A 27,054-nucleotide genomic window follows, 5' to 3' on the forward strand; every position below is an offset into this window, starting at 1 on the left:
CAGTGCTTACAATTAGCTCAGGTGTACTTTCTCTGTCTAAAAAGTGCCTTCGGAAGGGTGAATGAGTGAAGAAAAAATAAAGAATTTCTTAGGTGTTTATTCTGGGCCAGGCACTGTGCTAAGCACTGATAATAAAAATATAAAAAAGCGAGATAGTCCTTGCCCTCAATGGACTTATATTCTAAGAGAGAAGGAAAACATAGAGAGGAGCATGATGGTCAAGGAAAGGAGTATTGATCTTCAGTGTTATGAGTGACTTATAGGATGGCCAATTAATTGGCATGTGCTTTCCAGAAGCAGTGGCAATGCTGAATAAATTTCTGTGCCCGTAGCAAAATGTAGAAAGATAAGCAGAAGGGGAGGGAGTTCTTTTGCTCCTTCTTCACCTCTCTTCCACACTTAAAAGCTCTCTATGTGTATTCTCTTATTCTTTGCTTCGGTGTCAGAAGAGGGGGTGACCCTCCTCCTTGCCAAAGATAACTCTGTCACTTACATCTTTTTTACTTTATTCTCCCCATTCTTCTCTGAGAGTTTGGCCCCATTGGTCATTATCTTTTCCTCCTTCTATCCACCCAACAATCTTCAATATTCCCCAGTTTCCCGGAGTCCTCCTTGATGCTTATAAGACTCTCCCATTCAAAAAACAAATACAAAAACTTTTCCCTTGAACTTGCCATGCTCTCAAGGAGGTGCAGTGGCTGGAGGGTCAGACTAGGGGTCAGGAAGACATAACCTCACTCTGGGCAAGTGTATCAGGAGGGCAGAGTTTATAATCTCAAAGAGGATCATAAACATGTCTGAAACGTTCGGAACCGCCGGATATAAGAAACTCTCAAAGTAGAAGGCAGAAGAATCAAAACATTTATTTAGGCTCCACAGTAACCAACCCATGAACCAGCAACCCCATTTTGATATATTGATCAAAAGCTTCCAGGCCCAATAAGTACGCCTTGAAAGAGTAACCAGGAGGCTACAGAGAAGCATGATTGCGTAAAGCAAAATCATGTTTCCCCCTCTATGGTAATAAGATTACCCACTGGCCTGAAGTCTTTGTTCAGCTTCCTCCCGTAGGTCAGCTCTGCTACTGGCAGCTCCTGCTTCAGCTGTGTCTGTGGCTGTGGCTGTAACTGACGTAACTGCCGTAACTGCCTCTGTAACTGCCTCTGGCTCCAACTGTCGCTGTAACTGTCGCTGTAATGGCCTGAAGTCTTTGTTCAGCTTTCTCCCGTAGGTTAGCTCTGCTACTGGCAGCTCCTGCTTCAGCTGTGGCTGTAACTGACGTAACTGTCGTAACTGCCTCTGTAACTGTCGTTGTAACTGTCTCTGGCTCCAACCGGAAAAGGAAAAGAGAGGATCTTCAAGCTGTCCTCTCCCCTCTTATAGAGTTTTTGACATCATCCAGCACCGCCTGAATGACCAGGGCCGATTGGTTCTTGACTTGGCCCCTCCCCCTAGCGTGGCCGTTAACACCTCCCCTCAGCCAGCCCCATGACTCATCACACAGGAAGTTGTCTGGTCCTGCCCCGGAAGAGCAAGCCCCAGCATCCAGGGAAGCTCAATGAGGTAAGCTGAGTCATTCAAAGAAAACAAAGGCCATTCTGGCTACACTCCACCCCTTGTTATAGGATACATAATCTAATCAGCCATGTATCCTAGAACATACATTGTGATCCAATTACAAAGGAAACTAAAACATATCATTCATTATAAAGCAAAACATATCATTTGGTGACATTCCTAAATATTGGTTTACGATTCAAATGTGATCCACCCCTAGGTCCCAGCAAGATAATCTCTTCAATCAATCATCCCCAAAATAATTATTAATAATTCAAATGTCCACCCCTAAATCCTTGTATCCATTACATAGGATCAATAATATCATAACAATAAAACAACACAGCAAGGATAACACAAAATAAGTAAACAGAACACTATCATCATTTCCACCCCCCCCCCTTGAACGATTGGGGCTCAAAATCTTGGGGTGAGGGGTGAAGGTCTCATTTTCCATAGCTTCTTCATGCTGAAATTGGATGTAGAGATGGCCCTGCCCCCAAAAAGTCCCATTCCAGAGGTCATTTCTTTAACGAGCTGGCAGGAATTCCAAGAATGCTACATGCTTAGGCAGTCACCGGAAAGTGCAGGGTGCTTAAGCCTGAAGGAAACAAAACTAGCAACAAGGTTAGCCAAAACAAAGGACAAAAAGAATAGTCTGTGAATCTATTATTATAACCTATTCACGGTAAAATATATGGTTCAGGGGTACGATTTGGTAATTATTTTCCCCTGAATAGACAACTGTTACAGTGTTGTCCTTCCCATGGGCTATAACTTCTGCAGCCTTTGGAATATCATCTGGCTTCCGTTTTACCCATACCTTAGCTCCTGACTTTATTCTATCAATGGAGCAAGACCCTTTTGCCCCTCTAGTAGTTATTTTGGGAGGAGGGTCAGTTTTCACAAAGGGTATTTTTTCACAGGGGATAATAATGACTTGAACCATCCTATCATTTCTACAAAATTGTACAGGTTTTTTACCCATATTCTGGAGTGTCACAACAATTTCTTTTTGATAATTAGAATCTATCACTCCAGCCAATACATGTATTCCTTGAGCCGCTAATCCTGGTTTAGGTAATATCCGTCCAAGATGATTCTTGGGGATTCTCATACATACTCCAGTAGGGGTTTTTCTTATCTCTTTCCTATTTAACCTAAAATTCTCTATACAATGTAAATCATATCCTGCTGAACCAGGTGTTCCTGGACTTGGTAGTGGGATATCTTCCCTCACAGTCCAAAATTCAATGTGTTGGATCTCACATGTTTGCTGTTCTCTGATCTGCAGATTTGGGGTCATCATTCTGGCTAGAGGTGTACTCCCCCCTAAGGGCCTATTATTCAAATTACGTAAGGCAATAGACAAATTATCCTTCCAATGTCGATATGAATTATTTGAGCTTAATTTTCTCAGCTGTTCTTTCAACAATCCATTCATTCTTTCAATTAGCCCAGATGCTTGTGGGTAATATGGAATATGATATATCCATTCTATATTATTCAACACACAATATCTTTTCACTTCTTTGCCCTTGAAATGTGACCCATTGTCACTTTGAATCTGCATTGGGGTTCCATAATATAAACTTACAATATCTAGAGTTTTACAGGTGTTTTTCTGAGTTGCGTCTTTATAAGGACAAGCCACTAGTACACCTGAATAGGTGTCAACACACGTACATACATATTTACATCCTTTATCCTGGGGTAGTGGGCCAATATAATCTATCTGCCAAATTTGGGCTGGAACTTTTCCCCTTGCTATTTCTCCAGTAACTATCCTAGGAAGAGTTCGTTCTTTTTCTAATTGGCATATACAACACTCCTCTGTTATTTGTTTTAACAACGCATGAGAAATACTGATACCTCGATCCTGTGCCCATTGATGGGTGGCCTGGACCCCTAAATGGCCAGCAGTCTGGTGGACCCATCTTGCTAAGGCTGGGTCATCAGTTGGAGTCGGAGTAGGGACAATACATTCAGTAGCAATCTTTGCTAGTCGATCCGCATGTGCATTGTACTCACGTTCTGGTGTGGTCAGGGTTGCATGAGCATCAACATGAAAAACTGACAGATCTGTAACCAAAGACATGTCCCATATATTTTCCCATAACTCTTTACCCCAAACTTGTTTGCCATGAATCTCCCAATTCTGATTCCTCCATATAGGCATCCACGTAGCTAATCCATTAGCTACCGCCCACGAGTCAGTAAATATATGACACTGTCCTCCTTTCTCTGCTCTGATGGCCTGATGCACTGCCATCAGTTCAGCATATTGGCTACTTCCACCTATCCCAGAACTTTCCAGAGTTCTCCTTGTACAGGGGTTATAGGCTACTGCTTTCCAATGTCTCTTCTGTCCTAAATATTTTGCTGTCCCATCAGTAAACCAAGCATGTTTCTTCTGTTCTTCATTTAGTCCGTCATATCCATTATTCCATTTCACTAAGGATGGTACCATCTGTTGCTTAGATTCAAGGGGCTTTTCATTGCTCTCAGTATCAATGTTCGCCACAGATTCATGTAGAGCAGAAACTCCATTTTTGCCTGCTCTGGACCTATTCTGAATATACCACTTCCATTTGATTATGCTTGCCTCTTGTGCATGTCCAATTCTGTGAGAAGCTGGGGTACTCATTACCCAAGTCATAATTGGAATTCCAGGCCTTAATACCACTTCATGACCCAGAGTTAGTTGCTCAGTTTCTACTAAAGCCCAATATGCAGCTAACAGCTGCTTCTCAAAAGGTGTATATTGCACTCCAGATGAGGGCAGTTTCCTTGACCAAAAGCCTAAAGGTACACTTCGGCTTTGTTGTTTTTGCCACAGACTCCAATTTGCATAGTCATCTTGTACAGTCACTTGTAACTCCACTGGCCCATTTTGCATAGGCCATAAGTCTAGAGCTAATTGAATAGCAGCCTTTGCTTCCTCAAAAGCTCTACTTTGTTCAAGTCCCCAGTCAAATTCATATTTCTTTCTGGTGACTTTATACAAGGGTTTTAAAATCTGTCCCAAATGTGGGATGTGGTGTCTCCAATAACCAAACAGCCCTATGAACTTTTGGGCCTCTTTCTTATTGGTAGGGGTGGGAAAATCCTGGATTTTTTGTCGAGCTTGTGGGAGAATTTCTCGCAGTCCTCTATTCCACTGTATCCCCAAGAATTTTACAGTTTGAGCTGGCCCTTGAACCTTTGCGGGGTTGATTTCCCATCCTTTGCTTTTCATATGGTCAATTAATAATGCTAAACTCTCCTCCACCTCCTTTATATTCTTTCCCTGTATCATGATGTCATCTATGTAATGTGTAAGCTGTACACCAGGTAACTTTAATTCATCCAAATGTTCAGCTACAATCCTGTGGCAAATAGTTGGGCTATGAATATATCCTTGCGGCAGGCGTGTAAATGTATACTGTCGGCCTTGCCAAGTAAAAGCAAACTGATTCCATTGCTTGGGGTCTATTGGGATCGTAAAGAAGGCATTGGCCAAATCAATAACTGCATACCAAGTCCCTTCATGTTTTTGTATTCTCTCTATTAAAGTAACCGTGTCTGGAACAGCAGCATACAAGGGAGGAGTCACTTTGTTCAGCTGTCTATAATCTACTGTCATCCTCCATGTTCCATCTGACTTTCGGACTGGCCAGACAGGGTTGTTCCATTGAGTAGTTGTAGGGACTAACACTCCTGCCTCAACACATTCTCTTATAGTGTTGGCAATTTCATCTTGCCCACCTGGCACACGATATTGCCTCAAAGTAATTACTTCAGAAGGTTCGGGCAAAGTGATTGGATCCATCTTGATTTTCCCCACTAAGACTGCATTAATGCCTATTTTCCTCACAGCAAATTGGTATTTCCCTTCGGGTAAATTTAAGGTCATACCCTTCAATATGTCTATTCCAATGATGTATTCGGGAATAGGCACAATAACCACACTATATTCTTTCTTGGGCAACTGTCCAATTTTCATCATTAATTTAACTTGCCTGGCTGATATTTCAGTCCCTCCTAGTCCTGTGATGGTAATAGGAGTTCCATGGCTGAACTTGTCTGGATTTCCATAAATAAGGGTGGCCTCGGCCCCAGTATCTATTAATGCCTCAGTTACCGTACTTGACCCATTCTTCCAATATATGGTCAAGTTAATGTGAGGTCTGCAATCCAGCCTGTGTATTTCCTTAATTTGGACTGGGGCTCGGCCTGTTCCCTAGTATTCCCTTTCATGTGGTTCACTTGGGTATGAAGGTTCAACATCTGTAGCATTTGCAGGAGCAGTTCTTATTTCCCTATCTCTCCTGTTATCAAGGCCTTTATCTCTGTACATTCTATATAATTCATTGGTTGGAATTCCATCTATCATTTCAAAACCTACCCCTGCTCTCAATAAAGCAGTAAACATTTCTTTCCTTGTTACTCTCCTTTGGCGCCAAGTTTGCTGGTTATTCACCCTTCTCTCTCGAGGAGATCTATCCCTTCCCCAGTCACCTAAGTCATATAACTGTAAAATCTTATTTATCACTGTTGTAAGACGGCTCCCTACTTCTCCAAGCAATAAATTCAAAATTAGTTGTTTATAAGCAGGGGGAGCTGTCCTAATTATTAAATTCCTATGAGGCAGTCCCATTGGATCATTGTAATATTTGTCTGCAGTTCCTATCATAATGGCAGTCTTCATTACCTCCTCCTTTAGTCTCATGATACAATCTCTAAGTGAATACCAGGGTCTGTGCTCAGTGGGCCACATAGAATCAGTATCATATCTCTTATTGCATCCCACAGCGGCTAATGCCAACAGAGTAGTCCTGCTATCACCATCTCCTTGCTGATGATGTTCCCTAAAAGCTTGTTGAACTAGAGGATCATGGCTGATACCTATGAATCTCATGCAGTCTGTCCCATCTACTGATATTCCACTGGCCCCTTGATCACTGAGTCTTACCATCCAAGATATCAATGGTTCTCCTATTCTTTGGCTGAATCTACTCAAAATATCTGTGACCTCTTGCGGTGAGAAATCTTCCTGAATTTCCCTTGTAACTGAATCTTCACCTCGGGTTTCTGTCTTCCTCCTTTGTATGGGTCGAGCCCTTGTCTGATCATTTAACCATCTCCTATTCTCTATGTGAGGCACATCCTGAACCCCAGTAGTGTTTTGTGCCTCAGCCCCTAACATTGTCTCATTCTCTCCCCACTCACTTCCTCTGCCACCATGGCTAGGACGAAGCAGGCAGTCAGGCTCTTTCTGGGCTGGGTTGAAATGCACTCTGGGCTTTTTTGGTCTCCTGTTGCTCTTAGCCACATTAATAGAAAAGTTCTCATTTGAGTCAGTTTGGTCTCCTGCTATCTGAGATTCCTCTTCTTCCTGTGGGGTAGGAGTGCCCCCATGTCTTTCACTTAATCTCAATCTTTCGTATACTAGCCGGTAGGCTGATAACACTATCCAGCTTTGCCTAGATAGTGATGCCCCTGACTGAATCCCAACTTCTCGTAAACACTTTTCCAAATCCCTAGGATCTCCTCTCCGTAGCCTTGGTTCCCAGTTTTCACAGGGTCCAGCTTTTTTAGCCAATTCTTTTGCTAGGGAGGAATAAAATGGATCCTCCCATCCTGGGATATTCATCTCTTCCTCTGGAATTGTTCTGCTTCTAAATAGAGATCTTATACCTAGCGATCCCATCCACTTCGTCGCCAAATGTATCAGGAGGGCAGAGTTTATAATCTCAAAGAGGATCATAAACATGTCTGAAACGTTCGGAACCGCCGGATATAAGAAACTCTCAAAGTAGAAGGCAGAAGAATCAAAACATTTATTTAGGCTCCACAGTAACCAACCCATGAACCAGCAACCCCATTTTGATATATTGATCAAAAGCTTCCAGGCCCAATAAGTACGCCTTGAAAGAGTAACCAGGAGGCTACAGAGAAGCATGATTGCGTAAAGCAAAATCATGTTTCCCCCTCTATGGTAATAAGATTACCCACTGGCCTGAAGTCTTTGTTCAGCTTCCTCCCGTAGGTCAGCTCTGCTACTGGCAGCTCCTGCTTCAGCTGTGTCTGTGGCTGTGGCTGTAACTGACGTAACTGCCGTAACTGCCTCTGTAACTGCCTCTGGCTCCAACTGTCGCTGTAACTGTCGCTGTAATGGCCTGAAGTCTTTGTTCAGCTTTCTCCCGTAGGTTAGCTCTGCTACTGGCAGCTCCTGCTTCAGCTGTGGCTGTAACTGACGTAACTGTCGTAACTGCCTCTGTAACTGTCGTTGTAACTGTCTCTGGCTCCAACCGGAAAAGGAAAAGAGAGGATCTTCAAGCTGTCCTCTCCCCTCTTATAGAGTTTTTGACATCATCCAGCACCGCCTGAATGACCAGGGCCGATTGGTTCTTGACTTGGCCCCTCCCCCTAGCGTGGCCGTTAACACCTCCCCTCAGCCAGCCCCATGACTCATCACACAGGAAGTTGTCTGGTCCTGCCCCGGAAGAGCAAGCCCCAGCATCCAGGGAAGCTCAATGAGGTAAGCTGAGTCATTCAAAGAAAACAAAGGCCATTCTGGCTACAGCAAGTCACTTAATTAATCACTTAACCTTTCCAGGGCTATTTTTTCATCTGTAAAATGTAGGCCATAAGAGCATCTACCTCGTAGGACAGTTGTGAGGATCAAAGGAGGTGATTTATGTAAAGCACTACGGGGATACTAATAGCACCTCCTTCATTTGGTTTTTGGGAGATCCAATAAGATCTTAGATGTAAAGCACTATGTAAATCTTCAAGGATTGTACAAACGCTAGTTAGTATATGAACATTGTTACTGGTTCCAGTGCACTAGCCACATGGCGAGGAGATGGCGTTTTGACTGCCTGCTGAGCTGGAGGCGCCAATCAGTCAAATAGAGAGGCATTTCCTCTTTTCTGCTTGTTGTGTTCAAATGAGGAAGCAAGGACTTCTGTAAAACCCTCGTTGGGAGAGGGAAGCCTAAAGCTAGAACCTGAGAAGGTAGATGTACCGGTGTTCTAGGGAAATCTGACTCATCTGTGAAAGTCAGATTTGGAATAAGGATACTCAACTTAGAAGGACTACATTTACTTCAACAAAAAAGTGCTGTTAAAAATATTTTTGTATCTAAGGCTCACAAATGATTTCCCAGTAGCTAACTCTGATTGCTTTTTCTCAGGCTTCATATTATTTTACCTCTTTTTTTCATCTTTGATAGCTGTTTATCACTCCCTCCTTCTGAATATGTTCTTCTTTCATTTCTTTCACTTTGTTCTCCTCTGATTATCCTCCATTTTTTCTTAATCTCATTTGCTGACTCATTGTGCCACTTCCTGAGCCCTCTTCTTTTCCTTCTTGGTGATCTTATCCCCTCCCATGCTTCAGGATTCGTCACTATGTATAGGACTCCCAAATCCACATGTCTAGCCCAATCTCTGCTCTGAACCCAAGTCTCAAAGGAAGAGCAAATCACAGAATGTCAGAGCTGTGAAGGAGGGACTTGAGGAGCCAGCCAGCCCAACCCACACTAAGAAACCTCCACTATAATATCCCTGAGAAATGGTGATTCAACCTCTATGGGAACATCTCCATTGAGAAGGAAGCCATGCTATCTCAAGCCATCCCATGCCAACCCCACCATTTTGGTATGACTCTAATAATTCTCCTGACATCAAACCTAAATCTCCCTCTTTGTAATTTCTTCCCAGTTGTCTTGCTTTTTCTGAGCACAACAAAGTTAATCTCACTTCCACAAGGTAGCCCTTTAAATTCCTGCAAACATCTATTATCCCCCATCCCATTCCCCACTTTGAGTCTTCTCTTGCCCAAACTGTCTACTGGACATCTCCACCTAGATACCCAGCTGGTACCACAAGCTCAAAATATTCAAATCTTAACTCACAATTTTCCCCCAAACCTTTCCTCCTCCCAAGTTCCCTGTTTTTGTTGATGGGGATACCATCCTCCTAGTCAGCTAGTCTCTGAAACATTGAGATCATTTTGTTTTACTCTCCTTACTCCACCTCCACATTCAGTCAGTCGCCCTATCAATAGTATCTCCCATGTCCAGTGATGTGATGAAGTTAGCTCATACTAGCTCTCAAGAGCCAATTGGTAAATTTTCAGTGTGAGCTTTTGCATCTAGGAAATCTAACTGTGTGACCCTGGGCAAGTCACTTAGCCCTGATTGCCTCCCCACCCCCAAAAAAGAAAAGAAATTGACAAATGCTACAAATAAGGGATTTATTGTTTCATTGATTATTTAGACTTAAGAAAATGATGGAGAAAATTGTCAATAATGCAGATTAATTAAAGGTGTGTCTTGTGTACTTTTTTCCCCCAGAGATCCAGTTGTTAAACATTTCCTAAACATTTACTCTATATCTATATACTCACATTGCTTTTTCTTTGTAACATTTTACTAGCTTAACATTACCCTCTGTATTTTTCTGCCTCTATGCCTTATCTAACACTGCTTCATTTATCTGGAATCTTCCCCTTCCTCTCTTCACCTGTTGAATTTCTATCCAGCCACTAAAGCAGAGCTGTCCAAAATATGGCCCAGGGCCACGTGCAGCCCACAGTTTGATTTTATGCGGCCCGCCTGTGGGTTTTAATTTTCACAAGTGAAAAAATAAAATAATAATTTGCTTGGAATGCATATTAGATTTTTTAATTCCATCACTAATAAATAATTTCATTGATGTTAATTTTCTTTGGTGTTTTTAAGCAGTGTTACAGACAGAACATATCACAGGGAATTTTCAATCGATCTGTGGGATGCGTTCTGTCTGTACTATGCCGACTAGTCAGTATGCACCTACCTTTATACTGTTTATATTGTCGCTTTGTTGTTTTGTGTTTGCTTTCACGCTTGGCGCATTCACCTGCCATTTTGATGACATGCGTTCCCCCATTTTCTATTAGTGTACTGTATTTTTTATTCCGGGTGAGGCCCTCAAATAATTATTTTATTTTAATACAGCCTTAAGATAACCTAAGGTTGGACAGCTGTGCTATAAAGCTTCATCCAAATGCTACCCCCTTCACAAACACTTCCCTAATGCCCCCCAGTAAGTCAGACCTCACATAGCACTTTACTTTGTACTCTCTAGTGTCGTTATCATGCAGCATAGTATATTATAACCATCATGCGGGCATGAACACATTTGTTGCTACCAAAGCATTAACAGTACTGCCCCTCCCCCACTCAATTGTTCCTTGTATTATAATGAGCCTCAGAATAATTTCATATCCTGATTCTAATCACCATCAGAGAATGATGGGAGTTGGAAAGAAAAATGGAAAAGGGTATAAGTTTTCTTTTGCTCTGTTTTTCCCATCCTACTGGAAAGTACTAGCTGTGTAAGAAACATATTCCCTGAGCCCTAAGGCAAGAGGTAAGTGGAAGGAAGTCACCCTAAGTCAGGTAGGAGTGATGACCATGGACCTCTGATTGGGAGGAAGCAGTCATGAGATCTTGAAAGATGCCTGAGCAGCATCCAACTGCTACCCCCTTCAGTAGTGTGCCAAGCAGTTGTGGCTTTAGGACTATCAAGAGGGCTACCAATGTGTGGCTTTTCCTAAAGGTTTCTAAATCTGCCACAACTCTTTGTTTAGCAAGTAGTGGTGGCAGCAAAAGGCAATGGATAATAGGTTTAGGAACAAACTGCAGCAGAAGAGAGACAGGGCTCCCAAGCCAGAGAGACAAACCCTGTGTGCCCAATAGTGGACTGACGGAGGACTTTCTGGACCAAGTAGAAAAATTCCTGGTTTGAGCTGGGAATTGTGGGAATCCACAGTTAGAGGAGAAATGTAGACAAAGAAGAAGAGAAATGAGACAAAGAGCTGGTATTGGGAAGCAGGCAGTCTGAGTAGGCCCAGGACTCCCAAGTTCCTTTCTCTATGTTTGGGGTATGGGGATGGGAAGAAAGAGCTCTATAAGTCTGGGATGACTACATAGATCCCTGAGGAAGGTGAAGTACATAGGAAAGCTGGATTGGCTCCCTGGAAGCCTCAAATCTTTTCAACACTGTGGAGCCCTATCTGGGATAGTATTATGAGTCAGAATGATTCACTAGTTTCCTGGAGCAATAAGAGAACTACCAGAAGAGCAGCTACTTTACTTTCTCTCAACGTCGGGGTGGGGTAGGGAGAGGCCCTGAGTAGTACTGTAAGTCTGGAGCACTGTATGGGTTACTACATAAGGTACAAGTTTCCTGCAGGTGGAAAGGGAGCTGCCTTCAGTAATTACGGCTTTGGATATCAGTCGTCTTATTGTCTCTGCTGGGTTTAATGAAATGAATCCTATATCAGGCCTATATCTAGGCCTTAGTGTCAGGCCTAGAAGGAAAATGAGCCTAATTTTGATGCTCCTAGAGGAAAGAAACCCTGTTTATGAGTATGAAACAAAGAGTATTGTTTTTGAGAAGCCTTCGAGATTAGAACTGAACTTTGTGAGAACAGAGCTATATTTTTATGGTGATCTAGACCACTGGTTACGTAGTTGTCCGTGTTTCTGTCTTGTTCCCCATCAACACTGCAACTGTCATGAGGTCGGGCATTGTATATTATCTAAACTTAGATTTCCTCCAGTGTCTGGCATAGTGTTCTCTACTCAGTAGGTACAAATTAAATGTTTATTAAATGAATAAGTCAAAATGAGAAGGGAACATTCAAAGAGCTAATTAGGAATCATGCAGTAATGTGATTCCTTTTATCTGATAAACTGTAAGCAGATAATGGCTTCTTTTTAAAAGCTGACCAAAAAAAAAATTGCTCTACAGGATTTTCATGTTTAACTGCCCTTAGGTTCCAAAATGCTAGGTTCACATATATACCCTAGAAAGCTGTTGACTTTAAGATTTGATTAAGCAATGATTGATGAGGGTTGAAATTTAGAGGGGAAGATACCAACTTTTCACATGTAGATATTTTTAGTTCTTTAAATCTTGGTCAAATTTATCACTGTAAAATTATTAAGTAACAATTAGCTAATATTCATATTTGTTCTTTGGTCACTTAACACAAAAGGCATAATGAATTATAACTGATATATAACTTTTGACTGAACCATCCATGCATAGGAATACTGTGCAACTCCCCTCCTCCACTAGCCTTAACCCAGAATCACTCCTCATCCACCTTATGACATGCAATGGTCCGACCTTTCAAAACCAAGCACATAAAAGTGATGGGAAATGTCACCTCAAATGCTCCCTCCTAATTAATCACTTGCTAGACATTTCGCTGTGCTTTTGGAAGACAGTGTTCTGGCAAAGATGCTCTCCCCAGCCCCTTTTCTCCAACACATTAAGCAACATAGATGTTAAGGGCAACTGGATGAAGAGAAAGGAGATTTGGCTTCAAATCCTGACTCTATAACTTACTAGCCATGTAAACATGGGATAAAAGTCACATCTCCTGCAGGGCAGCAGGTAGCGCAGTCAGTAGAGCACCAGCCCTGGAGTCAGGAGGACTTGAGTTCAAATCAAGCCTCAGACACTTGACACACTTACTAGCTCTGTGACCTTGGGCAAGTCACTTAACCCCAATTGCCCTGCCTTCCCCTCTCAAGAAAGATTTAAAAAAATTTTAAAAAAAGTCACATCTCCTCTCTAGGGTCCAGTCTTGTCATCTGTACAATGAGGACCTTGGACTAGAAAGTCCATTGTCTATACAGTCCCTTCAAGCTCCAAAGCTATGGTATCTTATGAAAGTGTAACATTGAACTTGGCAGCGATCTCTTCCTGGGAAGTTTTGTTCTCATGGGAATGCTATATTTGAGTCAGTACCAATGGGTTCTGAGATTTTAAGTTGGGCTTCTTTTACCATAACCCCGACAGCCTTCTTCAAATGGAAAAATTATGCTACAAAGAGGTCTGGTCCCTTATCCGTGTTTATACAGATGGAGAACCTGAGGTCCAAAATGAAGCCCCTATCCCCAGTTATGCAGCCAGGCAGACAGGCACAGTCAGAAACTCCACCCAACTTAAGATAACAAATACTGATGACCAGTGCTTCTTATCTGCAAGATGTCATGCTAGTAGGTGCTGGGTGTAAAAAGAGAAAAAAAAACAAACCGAAAAAGCTTCTCCTTTCACAGAACTTACCTTCTACTGGGGAGATGCAACATGTAAACAGACACATTTATAATCTGAGGAGGCAGAGAGCAAGGATAACTGGGGAAACCAGGGAAGACTTCACTTAATAGCGCCTAAGCTGAGCTGGCCAGGACCTAGAGATGCTAAGGTAGTGAGAGGACAGTACAGATGTCCCAAAAGTCTAACTGCACTAAGACCTTTGGAACATCCTGTACAGGACAGGAATCGGGGATATCAAAGTGGAAGATAGTTTGTGCAAAAGCTGGAAGATGGAATATCAAGGTTAAGGGATATCTAGTATGTCTACAGCTGGGAGACGGAGTGAACCAAAGGGAATAACGTGAACTGTTTGGAAAGATAAGTTGGAGTCAGGTGGTGCAAAGCTTTAAGGGTCCAGCTGAGGAGGCCACATTTTATCACAGAGCTACTGAATAATAATGATGATGATCACAATAATTAACATTTACATAACGTTTGCTATGTGCCAGGAACTGTGCTGAGCACTCTTTACAAATTATCTCTTTGATCTTCATGACAACCTTGACAGGTGCTGTTATTATTCCCATTTCACAGGTGAGGAGACTGAGGCAAGGAGCAGTTAAGTGACTTGCCTAGGGTCACACAGCTAGTAACTGCTGGAGGTCAGATTTGGACTCAGGTCTTCCTGACTCTAGGCCCAGTGCTCTATCCACTCTCTTAGTGATAAGACAAAGCTTGGGGAGATTTACCTGAAGTTGTGCAAAGTTAATTAGTAGAAAATCAGGAAAACAATATACACAATAACTATGACAGGATAAATAGGATCAAAGATAAGAACAAAAACGGAATGCTGTATAGGGAAATTGATGACCTTTCCCAGGAATTTGTCTCTGAGAGATCTAGAACATTTGAGCTTAGGGCTTTGTCTTTACCGCAAAGATTCTGTTTCTTTTATAGATAACCATAACGGTAGATTGCACACTGGTTTAATCATTACCTTTAAAATAAGCACATGAAATGAGCTTTCTTATAGAGAGGTTCCTCTATCATGCATTTTCCTCTAGACTCTGATAATGCGGGTGGGAAGGGGCAGTTAGATAACCTAGGATTTACTTAGCTCAGTCACTTCATGTTTCCCCCATCAACAGAAAAGAGTAATCCTTCTAGTCATGGACTTGGATTATAATAAAAGTGTCTGAGAAGTGAGATTTTCCCTCAGAATAATGGCAAGGTATTGGGGTTTCCCAACATGATAGAATGTGGAATGGCTTTATGTTATGTATGTGTTATGTATGGTTATATATTATGTATAGGTTATGTATGTGTTATGTATATATATATGTATGTGTTATATATAGGTTATGTATGTGTTATGCATATGTATGTGTAGGTATGTGTTATGTATGGGGTACGTATGTGTGCCCATTTCCTCACAATGACTCTCGATACATAGGCTCTCTTCCCACCACAATCCATGCCAGGTTGCCCTAATCATCTTATCCCTCAGACCAATCCTGAGGGTTCTGTTGATTGAGTCTTTAGATATTTCTTCTCCTCAGTTGCTAACAAGGTCTTTGGCCAGGTTCATGGTCAATTGCAAAGGTGTTCAAGGAATCTCCTTTATTGCTGAGATTCCAAACCACTCCAATGAATGTGAATTTACATCCCATAGAGGATACACCTGAGTCAGCTGAACAGATGCAACGAGGGGCTTAGCAAGCATCGGAAGGAACCCACAGTTGTCCAGAACGCAGCATGGAGTAATAATGAGAGCCCTGAACCCTGAGGCAGGAAACCCAGGTTGATCCAATCCTAACTTTTCAATAAAGTGGCTATGAGATCCTGCGCAAGTCACTCTACCTTTCTAGGGGAAAGTTTTCTCATGTATGAAATCAGGATTTTGTAGTTGTTCATTCATATCTGAACCTTCATGACCCCCTTTGGGGTTTTCTCGGCAAAGATACTGGAGTGGTTTGCCATTTCCTTCTCCAGCTCATTTTACAGATGAGGAACCGAGACAAACAGAGTTAAATGACCTTCCCAGGGACACACAGGTAGTAAGTGTCTGAGCTGGATTTGAACTCAGAAAGATGAATCTTCCTGATTCCAGGCCCAGAATTCTATCCACTGCACCAGTTAGCTGACCCTACAAAAGAAAAGAGTTTAGAGTAAATTGATTCTAAGGTCCCTTCCTTTAATACTGTTTGTACAAGGAACGAACTTTGGTTGCCAGACACCATAGCTAGCCCTATTCTACCAATAGTTTACCTCTGGGGATTAAAATTTTTTTTAATTTTTTTTTTTAGCCCTAGAATCTAAGCAAAGTGAATTATTCACTCAGAAGGATTAAAAGCACACCCAAACAACACTCACCCCAAAGTTTACAAAAGCAATCTAAATGGTTGGGCAGAGTTATACTGTATATAATACTCCTAAGTTACTTGGAGTAAGACCAATGTAAATTCCCTAGTATTGACCCACCTTTAACTCCTGTAAAAGAAGAGAAAAGGGGAGAGTAGGAAAAGCCAAACCAAATAAAAACAGGGGCCAGTGGACTCCAGAGAACGTATTCTTAACTACTAATGGGGCAGGTGTACCCCAGGTGGGAAACCCACCAGGGAAAGAGCTGTTTCAGTGGTCCCAAGGGAGCCTCTTCGGTTCCTGGTCTGAACAAGGTTGCATCTTATGTAAGATTCTGGCAGGGAGAGGGCTCAGGCGGAAGCGGGTTTCCAACACCGTATAATCATCTTTGATTTCTCTGTTCAGCCGCCTTCATGTGGCGGGGGAGGGAGAGGAGGAGGGAGGAGGAAGAAGGAGGAAAGATTTCAACACACTGAAGTCTTCTGTTTCTCTCGGCAGAATAAACAGCCCATAAAATAATCCCCAAAGCGGATGAAACTGTCGCAGCAACTGCCAAACAGATTGCTGTCCTTTGGGTTGGGGGGAGAGGAGGGTGATTCCTTAGGATGCATGGGGAGCAGACTGAAGAGACCACTGGGTGACCGGCAGCTGGGTCCACACGGAGGACGCGTGAATAAGCTGCGTGGGCTTCTGGTGGTCTTTGCTGCAAGGGCTGTGAAAACCACTCCAGATTCTAACAGTTATAGCTGACATTTACAGTTGTCCTAAGGTTTGCAAAGTGCTCTAGATATTATCTGTTATCATGTGCCTCATGGCGATTTGGAGTCAGGAAGACCTGTGTTCAAATCTTGACTCAGACATCAACTAGCTGTGTGCTTCTGGGCCAGTCGCTTAACCTCTTTCATCCTCAATTTCTTCCTCTATAAAATGGGGATAATAATACTACCTACCTCGTCGGGTTTTCGTGAGGATCAAATACGCTACGGTATGGAAGCCCTTTGCAAACCTTAAAGCTGCCATATGAATGCCGGCTGTTATTATCCCATTACATCTGAGGATCAACCGTATGAGGAACCACCCTATGAAAAGATACTACAGGTGTTACTATCTCTGTTTTACAGATGAGAAAATCGGGCTAGAGAAATGAAGTGACTGGAACAAAGGGCACACGGCTGGAATAACAATCCTGTCTTCCCGGAATGCAGATGATGCCTTCTCTCTGGTTTCACAGGCAGACTCTGATGCCCTCTCTTGCCAGCTGTGCCCCTACAACTCTTCCACCCACATCTGGAACTCGAAGGTTTTGTTTTTGTTTTAATATCTCTGTGGCAGGTGAATCAGTTTGTTGGCCCTCCCTGTCCTAGAGCAGGGTGCTGATCGCCTTGAAATTGTTCCTGTTGGAATGGTGAGTTTACACAGTAGTTTTCCTCTCCTAGGGAAGCAGGCCTCTAGGTCCTCTCGCGTGCCAGGGAGCAAAGGTCCTAACACATGTGCTAGTTTTCCTCCACCTACATGTTGCCTGGCATTAATCTAGTCCCTTCTAATTTATCAGCTTGTTCCTGGCCTCATCTGGGTCATACCCATCTTTATCTCTCCTTCAATTCCTAGCTTCGTGATAGGTGCTTAATAAACGCTTGTTGAATTTAATTGATACTGGATACATAGGCTGTTCAAAAATTTGAGCCTTAAATCAATCTTCAGCAATTCAGGTAAAATATAGTTATTTAATACCACCTAAATAATTATAGGAACATAGACTCAGAGCTAAAATGGACCTCAAGAATCATGTAGATGAACCCCGTTTGACAGATGACGAAAGTAAAGCCTAGGAGGATTAAGTGACTTACCCAAGTAAGTACCAGGATTCAAACCCAGGTCCTTTGAATCTAAATCTGGTATTATTTTCGCTGTAGCATTTTGTCTTTCAGTGTTAACATCCGTGTGCTAGTGTTAGAGGAGATACCAAGATAAATAAAACACATCTTTGTCCTCAAGGAAAAAGCAGAGAAGCTAAGATGTGTGCACAAATAAATTAAAGGTGAGTTAAAATCAGTACCTGCAGAGCGTTTTGAGATGAGAGGAGTAGGTCCCTTCTGTTTGTTTGCTCCCTATACTCAGTCTTATCATCCAACATATCCATTCATTTGACTTTAAGACCCTAGTCCAGTACTCATGGAATGATAAAAGACGTAAAGGATGGTCTCAGTCCCACAGAGCTGATTTTCCATGGAAGATTTATGGAATTTATGGGAGTCACACATGATGAAAAGCGGATGGATTGCAATCAGTGGGACGAGTACCTATATCATTATTACAAGTAACTTGCAAATCCATACCCTATCAAATCCCTTCTAGTTCTAGAAGTATAGGTAAGTGTGTACAGAAATCCCTCTATCTTTTTTTCCCCCAGTCTTAAAGCTAGGAAGAGATAGGTGAAAGTCCTGAATCTGACACACTCTCTCTTTGTGCCCCTGGGCAACGTAACTTAATCTCTCCAAACTTTCTCTAGGCTATCAAATGCAAATAGAAACAAATGCCTACAGCACCACGTGGATTTAGAAACCACAAATTAACATTATCTATGTTGTATTGTATTTTTACTTATTTTGTTAAAGATTACCCAATTACATGCTAATCTGGTTTTGTGGGCTGTTTGTTTGACAACCTCTGCTCTAGGATTGTAAATTGCAGAGAAAGTGCCCACCTGCATTGATAAGAAGGAGTTTTTTCACCCAGGAGTTCTCTGAGAAATCCCAGGTCTGGTTCCTGTATCTAAATCTTCTCTACTCATCCACCAGCTGCTTTGAATTGGTGTTTTGGTTATAGCACTTGCATTGACAGATGTTGGGTTGTATTGGTAAAATCAAACCTAACTTTGCAAAAGCTCGAGTTGGATATCGGCTAGTCGTGCAGACCTTACATTACCCACTAGATCTCTTTCCCTTTAGATTTTTTTTTTTGAGACTAGATCTCTCCATCTCAGAGCAGCTGTCACAGTGGGTAGAACGCCAGGCCTAGAGTCTGGAAGATTCATCTTCCTGAGTTCACATCTGGCCTCAGACACTTACTAGCTGTGTGACTCTGGACAAGTCACTTAACCCTGTTTGCCTCAGTTCCCTCATCTGTAAAATGATCTGGAGAAGGAAATGGCAAAACTGCTCCAGTATCTTTGCCATGAAAATCCCAAATGGGGTCATGAAGAGTCGGACATGACTGAAACGACTGAATAACATGAAATTCTCGATCTCACCCAGGCTAGATGTGTACTTGTCGGCCCAATACTACTGCCTACAGATACAAAAGTTTGAGCCTGCTCCATTTTTCTAACTGGGGCTGGTTTGGTGGCTGGGGGCTTTACCATACTGATACCGGACTTAATGCAGACAGCTGATTTTCCTACTGCAGCTCAAAATGCCCAAATTCAACTGATCCATGGGTTAGCCTCCCAGACAGTAGTGATTATAGGTGTGCACGCTACCACAATTCTTTCAGATTTTAACTCCACTGGCCAAGGAGCAGATCTGAAGCCTTTTTAAAAGACCAATATCTTAATAAATGTTGTCATATGAAGGAAGGGATACAGATTAGAATGCCAACAAGCCATCAATGTGATAGACAGGTAAGACTGCGATGTACTTAGATGACACATTGTTATTATCTTTGTGGGGTTTTTCTTCTTCTTCTTCTTCTTCTTCATAGATTCCCTTTGTACTTAGCAATGTTATTTTAAAATCAGTTTCTCAAATATCGGCTTGCCTGGAATAGAACGAAGTCAAAGAAATCTTCATGGAAGTAAAGCAAGGGTGATGAAAGCCGCAGACCCAAAGCATATCAGAGCTAGAAGTGATTGTAAAGGTCACGTAGTCTGACCCCTTAGATGCTCTTAGAGTTGAGGAAACTAGGGAAAGATTAAAGTGCCTGGTCCAAAGTCACTAATACTAATAACAATAATAATTCAGATCATCTTTGGGTGCTAAAGAAATAAAGAAATAAGCATTACATATCATTTTATGATAGGGCACAGAGGTCAAGTGTTATTAAATTCTGCATGTCTTCTGACCCTGAAATACTATTACTAGGCTTAAGATCAAAAGGGGGGAGGGAAGGTCCTATGTGTACAAAAATACTTAAAACAGCTTTTTTTTTTTAATGGAAAATAACTGGAAGCTAAAGGAGTGCCCATCAATTGGGGAATGGCTTGACAAGTTATGGTGTATAAATGTGATGGAATACTATTGTTCTGTGAGAAATGATGAAGGGTCTGGTTTCAGAGAAACCTGGGAAGACGATGCAAAGTAAAGCAAACAGGACCAGGAGAACAATTTATGTTAACATACCAATGTTATAAAATGAATAATTTTAGTCTCTTTGTTTTTCCGGCTTGCTCACAAGAAAATGTTGACCTGTCATATGCCCGAAGGGCACATTAGTTTAAATATATATTAGCTTAAATAATACCTTAAATATGTATATATTAATTACATTATACATTACTTTAAATATATATACATACATATATAAGCTAGTATTTATACGGTGTTTTACAAATATCTCATTTTCATCCTCACAACCCTGGGAGGTAAGTGCTATCCTCCTTTTACAGATGAAGAAATTGAGATACAAGGTAAAGTGACTTGCCCAGGGCCACACAGCTAGTAGTGTCTGAGGCAGGGCTTGAACTGAGGTCTTGCTGACTTCCAGGGTTCTATCAACTGTACCAACTAGCTGCTTATCCAGGCAACAAACAAAAATACTTGTCCAGGACATAATAATCTAGGCAGGTGATTCAGGATGCATTGGTAGTTGATGGAGAGGAGTATGACACCCCCCAATACTTATCTCCATTGCTGATAAGTAGAAGCCCTCTTCACAGGTCCCTGTTCAAAAGGAATTAGCCACAAAACTGTTCTCTAATTAAAATTCTTTTGCCTTTGCCAACTCTAATAAATGTGCGCTAGCAGGGAGGGTTCAGTAGACAGCACAAACAGGTGTGAGATTGGAGTAATAGAAATTACTCATATGTATATAATGCTTTCCTTACAACAACCCAGTGAGACAGAGGATGAAGATAATATGATTTTACAGATGAAAATGAGGCTTACACAGATTAAGTGACTTGGGTCCCTTCCAGTTCTAAAATCCTGTGATCCTTAGAGACCATTTCCTTTGACACCTCCACCCGCCAAACTCCATATTAAAAATGAAACTGTGTCCCAGAGAGGTGAAAACAACTTACCTAAGATCCTACAGAATGTAAGAGACAAAACCAAAATTTGAAGCTCCAGGAATAATGCTTTTCCCCTAAGATTATACTGCAATGAAATCATGTGAGTACTGAGAAAGTAAATGCTTCATCCAAGGCCTCTTCTGGTTCTTACTACTCAGTGAGACAGGTCTGGACGCTGAGCTTGCCTTGGGGCAATCAGTTCACTTTCCCCTAACTGAGTAACCAGCTTGTCTTTGAGCGAGCTCATGTCTGCTGACTTGTAATGAAGAAGATCGGTGTCTCAATAATAACAACCACTTTTATATTGCGCTTACTATGATCCAAGCCCTGTGCTAAGCACCTTACCACAGAGAACTAGATCGATCCAGAGACCTCTAATCAAGTCAAGAGATATTTATTAAGCACCTAGTAAATGCCCAGCATGATAGTAGGTTCTTTGTTGGTGTTATTATTCGGTTGTGTCCTACTCTTTGTGACTCCATTTGGGGTTTTCTTGGCCAAAGAAACTGGGATCAGTTTGCCATTTCCTTCTCCAACTCATTTTGCAGGTGAGGAAACTGAGGTAAAAAGGGTTAAACGACTTGACCAGGGTCACACAGCTAGTAAGGGTCTGAGGCCATATTTGAACTCAGAAAGATGATGACTCCAGGCCCAGGACATCCACTGCACCACCTACCCAGGTATAGAAAAGAAACAGGAAATAGTTCAATTAGGAAGACAAAACTACATACTTGAAATGCCTTGATAATAATAGCACAAGGAAGTAGAGAATCAAGTACAAGACCGTGTTAATAAGATCTAGTGTTTATGTAGCTCTTGGAAGCTTACAAAGTGATTTCCTTGCTATAGTTCTGTGAGTTAATCTAAGTATTATCTGTCTTTATCGAGGAGGAAGCTGCCATTAGAAAAATTAACAGGCTTGTTCACACTTGCATAACTAGTATCAGAAGCAGGACTTGAACCCAGGTCTCTTGGCTCCAACTCTACCATGCTTTCCACTAAAGCACTCTTCTTTTCAACTGTAACTACTACTACTATTATTATAACTGTGACATCATAATATTATTAAAGTATCATATAATTATCATATTATTAGTATATTATATCATGTATTAGGTAGCGAGGTGGCTTAGCGGATAGAGCACTGGGCCTGAAGTCAGGAAGACCTAAGTTCAAATTTGGCCTCAGATACTTTCTAGCTGTTTGACCTTGGGCAAGTCACTTACCCTCTGTTTGCCTTAATCCACTGGAGAAGGAAATGGTGACCCATTCCAGTATCTTTGCCAAGAAAAACCCAAAGGGGTCACAAAGAGTTAGACATGACTGGACAACAAAATGTAATATAGCTATATTATGTTATGTATTATATTACGTTATGTTATGTTATATTGTTACGTTATGTTACGTTGTTATGTTACATTATATTGTATCATGTCATGTCATGCTACTACTACTATTACTATTCTTACTGCTACTGTGCAGAGGTTTAGGAAAGGCTATCTAGAGGATATCCTTTTCTAGAGGATTGGTACACGACAACCCTTATTTGAAAGTGGCTAGCATATGCCCTAAGACTTCTCTTCACTGGAGTAATCATCACCATCCTTTCTTATGATAGGTATCTAATCCCCTCATCACCACAGTCATGCTTCCTGGACCCATTCCAGCTTGTCAATATCCTTCTTAAAATGAAATATGGTGTCATCACATAGTAACTGCTTTATCAATGCTTGTTGATTGATTGATTGACTGATTGGCTGGAGGTGAACTCAGTGAACACTCAAGATTTGGTCTGACCAAAGCAAGTATGTCTTGGCTGGCCTATGTTATTTTTACCCCAAAGCAATCACTCTTTGCTTAAGCCTGGCTTAATTCACCTGTCTAAAGGCTACATTCCTGAGGTCCCTCCCGTGGCTTGGTTTTAACTAAAGCTCCCTTAGGATAAATCCATCCAAAGGAAGATGCCTTAGGCAAATATGCACTGGCCACTCATCTGAACTTAAACTTGTGCTGGAATAAACTCAGAATAATCAGAATGCTGCTATCATCACTGCTTTGTATATATGGCCCTAAAGAGTTTGAAGCCAACAGCTCCTTTAATATAAAATGCCTTGTGTTGCATTTGAAGATCTGCCTCTCCCTCTCTCCCTCCTTCCCAAACTGGCTTTAAATGATCCATTTCTCGTGACCCATCATTTGTTCACCATACAAACACAAATACCGCTGTCTTGCATCAACAACATAAGTAACACATCAACAAATGTGGATGTCCCATTTGAGACAGTAAAGTGGCCCAGTGGATAGAGAGTTGGACCTGAAGTCAGGAAGACTTCAGTTCAAATGCTATCTCAGTATCTTACTAGCTGTGTGACCCTGGTCAAGTCATTTAGTCTCAGTTTCTTCAACCATAAAATGAGGATGATAACAGCACCTGCCTCCCAAGGTGCTGTGGGGACAAAATGCAGTAATACTCCTTACACACTTTGCAAACCTTACAATGCTGTATCAATGTTAGCTTTCTGTGCCAGGTTTTTAAGCTTAGAACAGGTATGAACTCATAAATAAAACATTTCAAAATGGCAGTCGGTTTTCCAGTCCTGTCCAGGTAATATTTTTTATGGGATGGTGTCCAAGGCTAGAATAACTATAGTTACTACATTTCTCCTCCTGACCTGAACAGGAATTAATAGAAAGGTTAATAGTGGGATTCTAGATTTCTCTCTTTTTCTTTAAAACCCTTCTCAAGATACATTCTTAGCAAGAAGCTGACCCCAAACAGCCTTGGGCAGAATTATGAGGGAAAGAAGGGGGAGGGTGTGTAAGTCTATTTTCTCAGTTCAAAACAAAAGCTAGAGAAAACAAACTCCTCCCTATTCTACACTCCCACAAATGAAAGGAGGAGAAAAACAATTCAAAGACAAATAAAATACTTGGTGTACACTGGAACCTCTCTATAAAATAGTTTCTTAGTCCATGCTGTGAGATTATCTTATTCTAAAGTCCTCTGGTACTTCAATAAGCAAATCTCCTTGGCTGGTGTCCACCCCAAGAATGTCTTTACCAGGGGTTATTAACCTGGGTTCTGTGGATAGACTTAATAGTCCGAGAACCTGGACGGGGGAAAAAATGCATCATTATTTAAGTATATTTAAATATAGCTGGTTTCCTCTATATTCCTCTGTGTTTTATTTTATGCAGTTAAAAGCATTATTCTGAGAAGGGGCCCATAGGCCTTACCAGACTGCCAAAGGGGTCCATGATAAAACAAGGTTAAGAATCTCTGTCTTATACCAAGGATTGTTCTGTGATGAAGAGGATTATAATGAAGTAGCAGTATATTCGAATACCATTTATGCTTTTAACTCCAATTGTTGGGTTTCTGTCATTTCTTTCTTCCTGAGAACAACATAGGACCATAGGATTTAGAGCTAGAAAGAACCTCTCATTTTACAGATGAGGAAACTGAGGCCCAAAGAGGAACAATGACATACACAAGGTCACGCAGGTAGTAAGTAACAGCATCAGGATTTCTAACCCAACTCTTTTTGTATACAAATTCATAAACTGGCTAGTGTCCTGAAGGGGTTAAGCAGGACGATAAAGGGTCTTAAAATCATGCTATACGTATGAAAATTGGTGGAAGGAACTGGGGGCATTTAGCCTGGAGAAGAGATGATTTGGCGAAAGTATGATGGTTCTCTTCAAGTTTCTGAATCGTCAATCAACCAACAAGCATTTACTAAGCTCTTGCTATCTGCCAGTGACTTTGTTAAGTCCTGGAGATGCAAAGAAAGGCAGAAACAGGGTCCCTGCCCACTTAACTCACATTTTAATGGAGAAAGCAATATGCAAATAAAAATAAAGGTTCATATGAGATAAGTCCAGTGTAAGTGAAAGGTAACTTCAGAAGGAGGACATTAGCAGTGGGGGAATGGGGCAGAGGGCCAGGATAAGAAAGTCTCCTGCAGGAATAACTGTCATACACAAGAGAGATGGTTTTGTTGGGTTTTTTTGTTTGTTTGTTTGCTTTCCTGATGGTCTAAGAGTATCCCTGGGAGCAATAGTTGCAAAGAGGAAGATTTAAACTTGATGTCAACAAAGACTTCCTAACAAGTAGAATTTTCTACAAGTGAAGTGGGTTTCCTTGGCAGGTGGTAGATTCCTAGAGCAGGGGTCTTTCAGCAAAGTCTCTATAATAGTTTGTCAGGGATAAGACATAGGGGTTTCTTGTTAGGTACGGGTTGGATGAGATGGTCTCTGGGGTTCCTTGCAACATGGAGATTCTGTGGTTCTATGATCCCATTAAATAATCCAAGACTTTTCTCCCATACACAGGCATCCAACAACAGACATTCCGATTAAGAAATCTAGATGGAGAAGAGGGAGGCAAGGGAAGAAGAGTGAAAATAGGAAAGAAATGCTCCTCCCCTAAAAGGAAGAATAGGCAAGAGTGTTAGGGTACTTCGGGAGTAGAAATGAGGGCACTCTCAGACAAAAGTGAATTTGGCTTGCTCTGGAATTCGATCCAGGTTTTATCAGTAATGTGTTCCTCTCTTCATATGACCAAATCAAACAAGCCCCTTTCCACTTCCCATAGAGTGACACTAACCAATGTGCTCTTTCCAAGGGGCCCCATCCTACAAAGGGCACAAACAAAACAAGGCACACTGGTCCAAGTCTAAATGGCAAGGTTCCAAAGGAGGCATGCCAGTTCACACAGCTAGGTGATAGAGAGTGGTTAAACAGTGTTGTATATTGGGGGTGGGGGGGGCGGGGGAAGCACACTAAACTAGAAATCAGGAGACATGAATTCTAACTCTAGACCTGCCATTGATTAGATGTATGACTTTGGAAAAGTCACTTCATATCTGAGCCTCAGTTACCATTCTATAGAATGAAAGGATATGATTAGATAGTCTTTAAAATCCATTCCAACTCTGTCATTACAGGAGGCTAACACTAATGGTAAGGCGTTCCCTAGGTCACACAGACCTTGCAAGTTATTCTAACTAGGGAGTACAACAATATTTCTAACAGTAATAGCACGACCAGTAAAACAGGCTGGCTCACCAACATCACATGTGCCTATTACTGCATTTCTAGTGGATACTACTTAAGATAGAGTTCCACCAGGCCATAAGTTGAATGGTATTCATAGGGTTGATTGACCCTCCCTCTCCCACCCCCTCTCCTGGGGAATGAAGTGGGAAGTTATGCAGAGAGATTTCTTTGAAGAAGAATCAAGACATCTCTGGTGATGTGGGGGAGTTGGTAAAAGGGATTGATAAATTTAGAGATTTACAGAAGATGGTATTTTTTTGAGTGTAGTGACCCATTAGAAACCTTTCATAGCTCCTACGGGAGACCATCAATGGTTCTTAACCATGGATGGACATTTCCCCAGAAGGGAATTGCTCAATGCAAGTTGCCTGTCTTGTCAGTGAGGAAATCAAAAAATGACCTGGGAAGGTTCTGAGTAGAAGTCCTGAGGCTAGGAATCAAAGAATCACTTCAACTGGATTGTGAAACCCAAGAAGGTCTGAAACCTAGCCTGAGAACTTCTTGGGAGCTGTTCACATTCCAGTCATTAAGGGTGACCACCTTGCCCCAAAGGACCATATTTTCAGAGGTAACATGTCTCAGCTCTCACTGCAGGGTGGTATTCTGAAGACCTGAATTTCAGAACCAGCTGCTAATTGGGAGTGGTCTGTGTGGTTGCCCCACTCCAGCTGGGGTAGGGGTGGGGAGGGAGGAACTTTGCTGAAATTCAAAAAGACTATACTCTCCCCTCCAGCTCTAACCCAGAAGTCCAGCAAGGACTGGATT

The sequence above is a fragment of the Trichosurus vulpecula genome, chromosome 4 (assembly GCF_011100635.1).
Source record: "Trichosurus vulpecula isolate mTriVul1 chromosome 4, mTriVul1.pri, whole genome shotgun sequence".
Taxonomy (NCBI): Eukaryota; Metazoa; Chordata; class Mammalia; order Diprotodontia; family Phalangeridae; genus Trichosurus; species Trichosurus vulpecula.